Here is a 13,415-nt window from a genome sequence, read left to right on the forward strand (position 1 = left end):
GACGATGGAAGGACAGCAAAACAATGGCTACACACAGTCGTGGCCGGAAAACGACCGGTAGGAAGACCTAGGAAGAGATGGCTGGACCAAGTGAAAGAGGACATAGGAACAAGAGGAGTCAGCTGGGATGTTGTCTTGAGAGAAGAGTGGTAGGTACATGGACAGACAGAAGTGGAGAGTGCTCGTAAACCACACCCGGGCAACTGGAGTGGAAAACTGATGATGATGATGACTATGTAAAATAAAGTATTGATTAGGTGGAGAACTCATCCTTCAAACTTGTGTGTTTAAACTATCAATACGGACTATGAAGCTGACAGATTATAGTATCCCAGTCAACCAGGCAAAAAACATTGCGTTTACATATCATACATACATACATACATACATACATACATTATCATTATAGACTGTTATGCCTTTCAGCGTTCAGTCTGCAAGCCTCTGAGAATTTACTAAACGTCGCCACAATCCACGATTTGCAACTAGTGTTGTGGCCTCATTTAGTTCTATACCTCTTATCTTTAAATCGTTAGAAACCGAGTCTAACCATCGTCGTCTTGGTCTCCCTCTACTTCTCTTACCCTCCATAACAGAATCCATTATTCTCCTAGGTAACCTATCCTCCTCCATTCGTCTCACATGACCCCACCACCGAAGCCGGTTTATGCGTACAGCTTCATCCATCGAGTTCATTCCTTAATTAGCCTTTATCTCCTCATTCCGAGTAGCCTCCTGCCATTGTTCCCACCTGTTTGTACCAGCAATCATTCTTGCTACTTTCATGTCTGTTACTTCTAACTTAAGAATAAGATATCCTGAGTCCACCCAGCTTTCGCTCCCATAAAGCAAAGTTGGTCTGAAAACAGACCGATGTAAAGATAGTTTCATCTGGGAGGTGACTTCCTTCTTACAGAATACTGCTGATCGCAACTGCGAGCTCACTGCATTAGCTTTACTACACCTTGATTGAATCTCACTTACTATATTACCATCCTGGGAGAACACACAACCTAAATACTTGAAATTATCGACCTGTTTTAGCTTTGTATCACCAATCTGACATTCAATTCTGTTGAATTTCTTACCTACTGACATCAATTTAGTCTTTGAGAGGCTAATTTTCATACCATACTCATTGCACCTATTTTCAAGTTCCAAGATATTAGACTGCAGGCTTTCGGCACAGTCTGCCATTAAGACCAAGTCGTCAGCATAGGCCAAACTGCTTACTACATTTCCACCTAACTGAATCCTTCCCTGCCATTTTATACCTTTCAGCAGATGATCCACGTAAACTATGAACAGCAAAGGTGAAAGATTACAGCCTTGTCTAACTCCTGTAAGTACCCTGAACCAAGAACTCATTCTACCATCAATTCTCACTGAAGCCCAATTGTCAACATAAATGCCTTTGATTGATTTTAATAATCTACCTTTAATTCCATAGTCCCCCAGTATGGCGAACATCTTTGCCCTCGGTACCCTGTCATATGCTTTCTCTAGATCTACGAAACATAAACACAACTGCCTATTCCTCTCGTAGCATTTTTCAATTACCTGGCGCATACTGAAAATCTGATCCTGACAGCCTCTCTGTGGTCTGAAACCACACTGGTTTTCATCCAACTTCCTCTCAACGACTGATCGCACCCTCCCTTCCAAGATGCCAGTGAATACTTTGCCCGGTATACCAATCAATGAGATACCTCGATAGTTGTTGCAATCCTTCCTGTTTCCATGCTTGTAGATAGGTGCAATTACTGCTTTTGTCCAATCTGAAGGTACCTTACCAACACTCCACGCTAATTTTACTACTCTATGAAGCCATTTCATCCCTGCCTTCCCACTATACTTCACCATTTCAGGTCTAATTTCATCTATTCCTGCTACCTTATGACAATGGAGTTTATTTACTATCCTTTCCACTTCCTCAAGCATAATTTCACCAACATCATTTTCCTCCTCCCCATGAGCTTGGCTGTTTGCAACACCACCATGATGATTTCCTTTTACATTGAGAAGATGTTCAAAATATTCCCTCCACCTCTCCAGTGATTCCCTGGGGTCTATTATGAGTTCACCTGAATTACTCAAAACACTGTGCATTTCCTTTTTCCCTCCCTTCCTAAGATTCTTTATTACTGTCCAGAAAGGTTTCCCTGCTGCTTGACCTAGCCTTTCCAGGTTATTACCAAAATCTTCCCATGACTTCTTTTTGGATTCAACAACTATTTGTTTCGCTCTGTTTCTTTCATCTACGTACCAATCCCTGTCTGCCTGGGCCCTTGTTTGGAGCCATTTCTGATAAGCCTTCTTTTTACGTTTACAGGCTGCTCTCACTTCATCATTCCACCAAGATGTTCGCCTTTTCCCATCTTTACACACAGTTGTTCCTAGGCATTCCCTTGCTGTTTCTAACTACAGCATCCCTGTATGCCACCCATTCACTTTCTATATCCTGAACCTGCTTACTGTCTACTGTTCGAAACTTCTCACTAATCATATCCATGTACTTGTGTCTAATTCCCTCGTCCTGGAGATTTTCTACCCTTATTCGTTTGCAGACAGATTTCACTTTCTCTACCCTAGGCCTAGAGATACTTAATTCACTACAGATCAGATAGTGGTCTGTATCATCGAAAAATCCCCGAAAAACTCTTACATTCCTAACAGATTTCCTGAATTCAAAGTCTGTTAAGATATAGTCTGTTATGGATCTGGTACCCCTAGCCTCCCATGTGTAGCGATGAATAACCTTATGCTTGAAGAATGTATTCGTAACAGCTAAACCCATACTAGCACAGAAGTCCAGCAAACGCTTCCCATTCCCATTAGCTTCCATATCTTCCCCACATTTACCAATCACCCTTTCGTATCCTTCAGTTCTATTCCCAACTCTCGCATTGAAATCGCCCATTAGCACTATTCTATCCTTGCTGTTGACCCTGACCACGATGTCACTCAATGCTTCATAAAAGTTGTCAACTTCATCCTCATCTGCACCCTCATATGGTGAATACACGGACACAATTCTTGTCTTAATTCCTCCCACTGACAAATCTACCCACATCATACGCTCATTTACGTGCCTAACAGAAACTATGTTGCGTGCAATGGTATTCCTGATAAAGAGCCCTACCCCAGACTCTGCCCTTCTCTTTCTAACACCCCTCAAGTACACCTTATAATCTCCTATCTCTTCCTCATTATCTCCCCTTCCCCGAATATCACTTACTCCTAGCACATCCAGATGCATCCTCTTTGCTGACTCAGCCAGTTCTACCTTCTTTCTTCCATAAGCCCCATTAATATTGATAGCTCCCCATCGAATTCCATTTCGTTCGCCAAGTTGTTTCCAAGGAGTCCCTCGCCTGTCAAATGGGAGTGGGACTCCATTACTCCCATAGGTCCGAGGCTTGCTTAAAGTGTTCTGAGCTCGGTTAATTCATGAAGCAGGATGCTGCCCTACTTGCACATAGTCCAAGTGAGGATCTCTCCTCTAACGGGTTATGGACCACCGGTGAATTGTATAGTCCTAGCCGCCTGAGCACAAGGAGGGCCACGACTCAGAATATGTCCGAGATGCCCACTCCCATTCCATAGCAACTGGTATCCCGACTCTCAGGACCACTTATTAGGCCACTCAGCCGTTGCCCATGGTTCACGAACTAGGACGTGACTACAGTAACCCACAAGTTTACATATCAGAACCTGAAAATTAAAATAGCAATTGTGATCAAGAACATTGGCTTTTTAAGAGAATGCCTGTCTAGGAACTTAGTACCGAATTTCCTTAACAGACACAATAATAAACACAAGAACACCAACCAGACATGGAACACACAGAAAAAAACTAACAAATTATGGTTAACAGAAGAAATTAAATTATTCTACAGGAAGAATTTAAAAACAATACCTCAATACCAAACTCTATGAAACACACCTAGAAGCTTCCCATATTTTACCACACAGCTTTTGGGACAACTTCCAACAAATAACCCAAAACAAAATAACTAACCTAGCAATCCGCAAACAGAACACATTGGATAGAAAGCTTAATGCACTTAAATGGTCACAAATCCAAAACAAACAAGACAGTAACACGCCCTTCAAATGCAACAAAGAGAATGAACACACTTTTCACCCACCCATCATGAATAACAGACACGCACTTTGATGAAACAGAAACTAATATATTGAGCAAAGGACCTAAACTCAATTGGGTAAACACGTCAACCTTCCATAACCTCACAGCCATCATCGCCAAAACCGAAAATGCCCTAAGTAAAGTATCTCATGATTTACGCGACGAGATCAAACACGAGGTTAAGAAGAAATTACCACAAGACATAAACAAGATTAAAAACAACAGCAGCTATAAAAGCAAAACTGACAACGCTCAACTCAGGAAACTCAAAGACAAAATTAAGCATAACAAAGGTAATTCTCAGTCATCATCAACAGAAACAAATACATCACTAAAACTAAACAATGTTTCCTAGACGACACCTTTCAAATCAAACGAAAAGATCCAACTGCCAGTATTCAAAGAAATCTAAAAACTTGACTGAAAAACACCCACTTCCTTCTTAAGGAACAAGAAACCACGAAGGTGACCATAATGAATCCACAACTGCCAACTGTGAAAGCCTACCCAAGATCCACAAAGATGATGTACCCATGAGGCCGATCATAAATTATAGATCAAGCCCAATCTACAAATTACCATGCTTCATACAACATTTCTCAAAAAACACTACACATTCATAGCCAAGAAATCAGTACGAAACTCAATAGAATTCTGTAACATCACCAAAGAGCTGAAGATCGAACAACACCATGTCCTAGCATCATATGATATCATTAACATGTACCCTAACATACCCACACAGAAAACAATAGACTAATAGAATCGAATTTGAAAAATCACAGTAATCTAAGCATCCTCGAAATAGGTGAATTCATTAATTTACCTGAATTTGCCCTAAACAATAACTACTTTAGATTCCACGACACTATCTACAAACAGCAAGGTCTTCCCATGGGTTCACCAGCTTCAGGAATACTAGCTGAGATCTATACATACCACTTAGACCTCGCAGAAATTAGCAAAATTAACAATATATCATTCTGGTGCAGATTTGTAGACGATATCTTCGTTGTTATAGAATGCAGGTCCACAAACGAAAACAACATACTTGAACAGCTAAACAAAATAGATCCACATATAAAATTTACTATGGAAACTGAGAAATATCGCACTTTGAACTATCTTGACTTATCTGTCACTAAAACTGAAGACCACTTAACATACAAAATCTATAAGAAACCTGCACAAACGTCCAACACAATAAAAATTTATTCCACTCACCCGAACGCACACAAAAAAGCGGCATACTACAGCATGATTTACAGAGCTTTCAACGTACCTCTCTCTCAGGAAGAATTGAAAAAAGAGCTGAACATAATTCACGAAATAGCGGAGTATGATGGATACAACAGAAACATGATAAACAAAATCATTCACAAAATAAAACATCAACTTAAATCCAAATTAAGCAGAAACAGCAAAATTAAGAAAGACTACGCACTTCTTACATTTAACAACATCCACATCCACCCCATAACCAATATTTTCAAGAAACACAATCAAAGAATACCTTATAGAACCACATGTAATAATGCTTCTATTTTACACAACACTAACTCTGTCAATGAGAATAACAAATACAGCCACTCAGGAGTATACCGCATAAAATGCAATGATTCTGATTCGGGCGCACCAGCAGATGTTTTTCAATTCGATACAACAAACATATCAACACCACTAAATATAATCACTTTTCATCCATAGGGCAACATGTTGAGGAATGCAAGCATAAATTCACTAATTTTAAATATGAACCCCACAAGCCCATTGCTCAATATTGTTACAAGTGAACTATGTAATGCGAGTGGAATGTATTTTTTTGAAGACTTTATTTGTAAAATACGATATGATGTTTTATTTTTATTGACCTAACCTGTACTGTATAATGTAACATAGGCATTTGTAAATTGTAGAATTCTGTCTATAGCTCCTGGAAAGATCCAGAAAGTTACATAACTTTTGTACAGGGTGTGTTACTTTGTTGGTATGTGTTCTAGAAAGTGTGTTCTGTCTATTCTGGAAAAATACGACTTTCGCGATCATGCGTATTCTAGAATGTTAGTCAAAGTTCGCGATCGAAAGTAAGGTTGTGATTGGTGAGTCTAGGTGGCGATAGGGAACTCGTGCACGCTGATTGGCTGCCTCCAAGGCCGGAATTTCCTATATATAGTGAGCAAGGCAGTGTTCGAATCAATTCTGTATCCTGAATTCTGTCGGTCTTGGTCTATCTGTCTGCGAGCAGCCTATCTGGTTGACGTCCCCCGGTTTCCGGGATGGCACTCTCCTCGGGTAAGCACTCTTGAATTCCGTTCCTGATAAAATTTCGGTAATGTTCCGATTTGCTCTTCATACAGGAGTCTGCCCTAACCTCGCCTAGATTCACCAAATTAGTTACTTATGACGCTTTAGTTTTTCAGCTAGACTTACCTGTTCATTTCCGAGGCATTCCCATTTCTTGTTTCACTAAGATACGTAGATTGTAATTTAATTTTATTTCCCTAGGGGTTTGCCTCTGGTAGTTCTGTATCACTTGAGGTACGCTAGATTTTGGAGAAACTCTTCCACTTCACTGTATATTGCATTGTACAACTGCATTGGGGTAAATAGATGTATAGTTGAGGATTTGAAATTGGAATTTACACTGCCACGAAAAGGCTACGTATATCACTGAACTTATAGCTCGTAACTTGGAATTGTATTTGAAATGTATTTGTAAAATTATTTTGTAATAATATTTTTTTAAATCTAAGGATCACGGGGATTTATTTCGGAATCCGCTATCTAAGCCATGTCCATGCTTTTGGTAGGTTCCCAGCCTTTTTATCTTCCCAGTTTGTTGTTCACTAGTTGGCCCTACTGATATTTACGTACATGTTTTGTTGGAGATCCGCGTAATGTCACCTACTGTTTTTTTACCAAGTGTGTAGTGACCTTTTATATTGTGTAGTTTGCTCTTAACTTCCCCTTTTAACTCTGTTTGTGCCTTGTTTGGTGTTACCACTATAGTAGCGGTAACAAATATAATGGAAGATTTTTACATTAGCATGGACCAATACGCTAATCCTACTTTCAACTTAAACGAAATCACAGATAAAACAAATATTCTTTTCAACACAGCCATACCCATTCTAAAAGGCACATTTAAAAAAAAAAAAAATCAGCAAACACAAACCAACACACACCCCAAAAGAGACACCCCACTCCACACCACGCCCTACACAAGCCGCTTCCCCCTCCCCGCCACCTCTCTTTCTTAATGCTACGACAGCCACAAGACATACACGCAACAATGTGCAGCACGCTCCTAACAATGCTCAAGGACATATCCAGTTCACACGTAACACACACACACACACACACACACACATCATGTACACAACCTATTAAACAGGCACTCTCTATCAGTTATTCTAATACCTACCTTCCTTTTCTTCTTTCTCAGATTTTTTAAAATTCACCTGAGGGAACCCAAGTTGGCAAAGAAAGACTAGCTTGTGAAAACATCATTAGCCCCCATGGCAATGGTAACAGAAACTCTGAAGGAGAGAACCTGATTGATTTCTGTGTGCGAAACATCTTAATCATACAGAACACATGGTATCAGAAGAGGGACAGTCATAAAATAACGAGATACAGCTGGGATGGAAAGCTCAAGACTATGATCGACTTCATCATCACTGATAGAAAAGCGGGTCAGTATGTTACAGATGTTAGAGTCATACCCAGCGAGTGCCTAGATAGCGACCATCAATTATTAATCTCTGACCTAAAAGTTCATGGGCCCAAAATTAAACAAAAGAAAATGCCAAAGATCAAGACATGGCTGTTGAAGGACATAGAGAAGAAAGGAAACTATGAAGTGATGATAACAGCTAAATTACCCAAAACTGAGAAAGAGGGAATAGAAGAAGAATGGTCCTTATTCAAAGAAACCCTTGTAATAGAAGCCACGGAAATTTGTGGAAAAACAAGTGCCACACCAAAAGAGAAGGAAACACCTTGGTGGAATGACCGAGTGAAGACAGCAGTAAAAGAAGTAGACTGAAGAAAAAATTAGACCTCGAAAAACAGAAAACAGATGATAGACGAAATGAATTAGAAATTGAACATCTAGCACAGGAACACCGGAAAAAGAAACTGGCTGTAAAAAGACTGATCCAGGAAGGAAAGGAAAAGTGCTGGGATGACTTTACTACAAGGATAGAGTAAGACTGTCAAGGAAAAAGGAAACTACTATACAAAATAGTAAACAGTAAAAGAAATGAATACAGTAGAACCTCAATAATTCGAAATCGGTTAATTCAAAATCCCGCCTAATTCGAAGAAGGTCTCGTTCCCGGAAACATGAGATACAGTTTTGCATGTTATTTAAATTGTTTAATACGGATAATTCGTAATTCGAAGTACAATGTCGGCCCCATTACCGAAATTTAGACTTTTAATTCGAAACAGCCTTTACATTTTAAAACAGTAGTATGTTACAGAGTAATTTCAACTCTGAATCTATCCGCGTCATAATACAACGCGCGTTTCGGAATGTGGAGTGGTACCATAGCTTTCCGCATTTACACCCACTTCGGTGGATTACAGTGCGCTTCATGATTACGAAGTTGAATGAAATCGGAATTCTTTTGTATTCAAAATTTTAAGGAATGCCGTAATATCACACAACAGGCAGTGTGCGGGAAAACAGAATCCGCGAACACTGGCGATGCCGACAGTTGACGGAAAAAGAAAAAAAAAACGTGGCTCATATAATAAATTCGTAGGCACCGAACAATATTGTCATTACAAGTTATAAATCTCATTTTTCAACCGTATTGGAGTTCAGAGTATCAAATTATTATAATTAATGAACCACCTTTCCAATACATAAAATCCTTATATTTAGGATGAAACCATTTAATCACAAATTGGACATGTTTCACTCAACTTTGTGAGCATCATCAGCAATAGTTAACATGAATCATTGGTGGGTCAGGGCCCTGATCCTGGTGTATATCACAAAAGAATGTCTAATATACATTGATAAAAATATATAAATTTAACAAATTTAAAAATAATCAATAAGATTATTTATGTCTATTAAAACAAAAATTTTTTTTAAAAAAATCATTCAGATTGTTTAAAATGTAAAACGGAACGGATGGCTTAAATGTTAAAAATAGTATATGGTAATTAGATGTTCTTAAAAATCGTTGTCCAACATATCTACGCTCGATTACATTAAGACTGTTTATGATAAAATCAGTTTTTCAAATCAGGGTGAGTTCTTATTATATATTCATATAATAGATCAGCATTTTTTCCGTTAGAAGAACAATTTCAACATATTACTGCATAAAATAATGGCAGAAATTACAACGCAAGGAGTCCCATAAAGGCTAAATTACGCCGATCTAGACGACATTTTATCACCAGTGATATAATAGATCAGCATTTTTTCGTTAGAAGAACAATTTCAACATATTACTGCATAAAATAATGGCAGAAATTACAACGCAAGGAGTCCCATAAAGGCTAAATTACGCCGATCTAGACGACATTTTATCACCAGTGAACTCGTTTTTCAACCATCATGTGCGATTTTAGCGTTTCTCATCATGTTTATTCTTAAAAACAGCAACATAGTCTATAATAAGAACTCACCCTGATTTGAAAAACTGATTTTATCATAAACAGTCTTAATATAATCGAGTGTAGATATGTTGGACAACGATTTTTAAGAACATCTAATTACCATATACTATTTTTAACATTTAAGCCATCCGTTCCGTTTTACATTTTAAACAATCTGAATGATTTTAAAAAAAAAAAAAATTGTTTTAATAGACATAAATAATCTTATTGATTATTTTTAAATTTGTTAAATTTATATATTTTTATCAATGTATATTAGACATTCTTTTGTGATATACACCAGGATCAGGGCCCTGACCCACCAATGATTTATGTTAACTATTGCTGATGATGCTCACAAAGTTGAGTGAAACATGTCCAATTTGTGATTAAATGGTTTCATCCTAAATATAAGGATTTTATGTATTGGAAAGGTGGTTCATTAATTATAATAATTTGATAATATTGTCATTGCCGATGAAACTGCATTACTTTATTTTAATGCGAGCCCAAACGATCATATGGTTTTAAAGGAGAAAGTGGCAGCGGGGGAATCGTACAAGTGTGAGGGATGGGGGTCATTGTAGTGCGTTGCAATGCACATGGAAGCAAGAAACTTTATCCCCTCGTCATAGGAAAGATCGATAAGCCACAATGTTATGGGCGTCGGGCACTTTCCATGCCAGTACAAAGCATCTAAAAATGCAAACAGTACAGAAATCCAAAAAATAATGCATTTGCACAGGAGAACCAGCATTATTTATCCTCGTCTTTGAATTGTGATATTTTTCTTTCGTTGCGTGAGGTTATGTTTGTAAGTTATTAACTCAAGTGCATTATTTGAACATTGTAAATGCACCTTGTTGGATACATGTTGGAAATAATATTTTCCCATGGCATTTGAAAGGTTTAAACCGTGAATCGAGGTGACTGCATGTCACTTTGTGACGCGGCAAGTATTTACATTTCTGAAGTAGCCTACAAGAGAAGTGCCATGGCGGGAAATCGTACAAGGATAGTCATAGGAAAGTTTGATTTTAAGGACATCGGGCACTTTCTGTGTAAATACAAGGCATCTAAAACGCTTACAGTACAGTAATTTAATGAATAAAGTACTTGCACATGGGAGCCAGCATAGATTTCTCGTCTTTGAATCGTGCTTTTTCTTCTTTCTTTCGTTGCGTGAGGTTATGTTTGCCAGTGAGATATCCAAGTGCATTATTTGAATACTGTAAATGCACCTTCTTGGATACATTTTGGAAATAAGTTCTTTTTTCATGGCATTTGAAAGGTATAAACTGTGAATCAAGATTAACTGCATGCAGTAATGGGCCTTAGAATATTTTATAACGCAGCGAGGGTTGGTACTTCTGAATTGCGAACTGGCGGTTAATTCGAAATCATGTAATTCGAAGTCCGATTTTTTTAGTCCCAACGACTTCGAATTAACGAGATTTTACTGTATATAAACATCCTCGCACTGGAAACAGATGATAGTAGCTTAATACAAACAGAGGAAGGGATCAGGGGTGAAATGAAGTAGTACTTCAACATGCTGTTAAATGGAGATGGGGCAACATCACCACCAATGACTGTAGTGTAGATGAAGCCAAAAACAACAAATAACCATTAACATGGATTGAGGGAGAAACAGCACTAAAGAGCACACGAAATGGGAAGTCCGCAGGCTTTGATGATCTCAGCTCAGACATAATAAAGGCAACTGGAATACCAGCCTTGAATTGGCTATATAGAGTGTTATCAGTGATTTGGGATAGAAACAAAATTCCAGAAGATTGGAGATAAAGGAGTCAAAAAGGACAATCGACGGAATTGTGGAAATTACAGAGGCATCACGCTGTTGTCACACTCACTGAAGCTGCTGAAAAAGATCATAGAAATGAGACTTAGGAAGATAGTGGAACCTTTGCTTGAGGAAGAACACACGGGTTCAGGAAAGGTCGAAGTACTGTGGATCTGATCTTTGCAGTAAAGATGCTGACAGAAAATTACTGGGAATACGGAAGAAATCTTGTGATTGCATTTATGGACATTGAAAAAGCATATGATAGTGTTCCTCGAAACAAGATATGGGAATGTCTGGAAGACCTAAAGGTGCCAAAGTACTTAATTGACAAAGTCAAGATGCTATTCCAGAAGTGTTGAGATAGGCAACGGATGATCAAAATGGTTTGAAACAAAGAGAGGTGTCCAAGAAGGAAGTGCTTTGTCACCACTCCTGTTCGTAATAGTAATGGACAAGGTCATCAAATCTATCAAGAAAATGGACAGTGAACCAAACGCCCTGATATTTGCTGACGATGTGCTTTTATGGTGAGAGACAGAAGCTGTAGTTCAGAAGAAACTTAATGAATGGAACAACACATTCAAAAATTTTGGACTGAAGATGAGCAAAACAAAGACAGTGGAAATGACCATCAAGAGGGAAGGAACAACTTCAAATATATTTCTGGAAAGAGCAAAAGTGGAATCAGCTTCCCACTTCAAGTACCTCAGAAGCACAATCTCAAAAGACAACACTGTTAGGCAGGAAGTACTCAGCAGGACACAGAAAGCATCTAACTTCTACAGTCAAGTCAGAAATCTTCTCTGGGACTGCAAAATACCACAAAAAGCAAAAACAATCATGTACCACACTTACTTCGTACCAATCCTCATGTACGGTTTAGAGACATGTACCCTACTAAACAAAAACCTTAGCAGAATCCAAGCAACTGAAATGAGATTCATTAGAACCATGAACCAAACTACCAGAAAGGACAAGATCAGAAATGAAGTGAATAGGAAAGTAGCTGGTATTGAAGTTCCTATTACCAGTGTCATAAAGAAATGCAGACTTCAGTGGTATGGGCACATGATGGAAATGAACAGGGAAAGACCTGCCAGGAAATATTTTGACCTTAATCTTGTAGGAAGAAGACCACAGGGTAGACTAAGAAAACGTTGGATAGAGACTGTAAGATCAGATGTGGAGGAGACAGGACACAAAAGGGAGGACGTACCAGAACAGGAAATGTATGAAGACAGAAGAAGATGGCGAACGATAGTACACAACACCCGGGAAACTGGAGTTGGGAAATGATGATGATGTCGCACACAGCAACATAAACCTCAACATGGAAGTCTAATATAAACTAGCATGTTTTTCAGCATTGATATAGACTGAGAATGAGCTATGTATCTGTAAACAGGTTACTACACCTTTTATTCTAATGAACACGACGTCCCCACATATTTGCGGCCCATCAATGCACTTTGTATCATCTCATAAAACCGTTGGACATAATGTTGGCATATAACATTAGGTATCCGAGCCTGACACCAGAATGTCCGTGATTCTTCATAAACTCTAAGAACTGTATCCAATATCAACCTCAACAAATATCATTTTTGAAATATGTAGAAAGCCTGGGGCCACGATAAGAGCCTTTTAACCCCAAAACTGTACCACATGTATATATCTTAATGTTAAGTATTTTTTTTGAATAGTGACATTCATGTTTATTTTAATGGCATTCCTGTTCAATTTTAATAGTATTTATTCTGTACAGTCGCTATTAAGCAGGTTCTTCAACAGCTGAAGATGACCTATTTACAGGTCGAAACCGGTACTGTCCTGTTA

General features: G+C 38.5%; 1 protein-coding gene across 1 annotated transcript in view; it reads right to left on the bottom strand.

Moving 5' to 3' along the window:
• LOC136884542 (leucine-rich repeat and WD repeat-containing protein 1) overlaps window positions 1-13,415 on the bottom strand; it is a 112,719-nt gene that overhangs the window by 75,278 nt on the left and 24,026 nt on the right. The gene's annotated exons all lie outside the window — the stretch shown is intronic.

Source organism: Anabrus simplex, chromosome 12, assembly GCF_040414725.1.
Source record: "Anabrus simplex isolate iqAnaSimp1 chromosome 12, ASM4041472v1, whole genome shotgun sequence".
Taxonomy (NCBI): domain Eukaryota; kingdom Metazoa; phylum Arthropoda; class Insecta; order Orthoptera; family Tettigoniidae; genus Anabrus; species Anabrus simplex.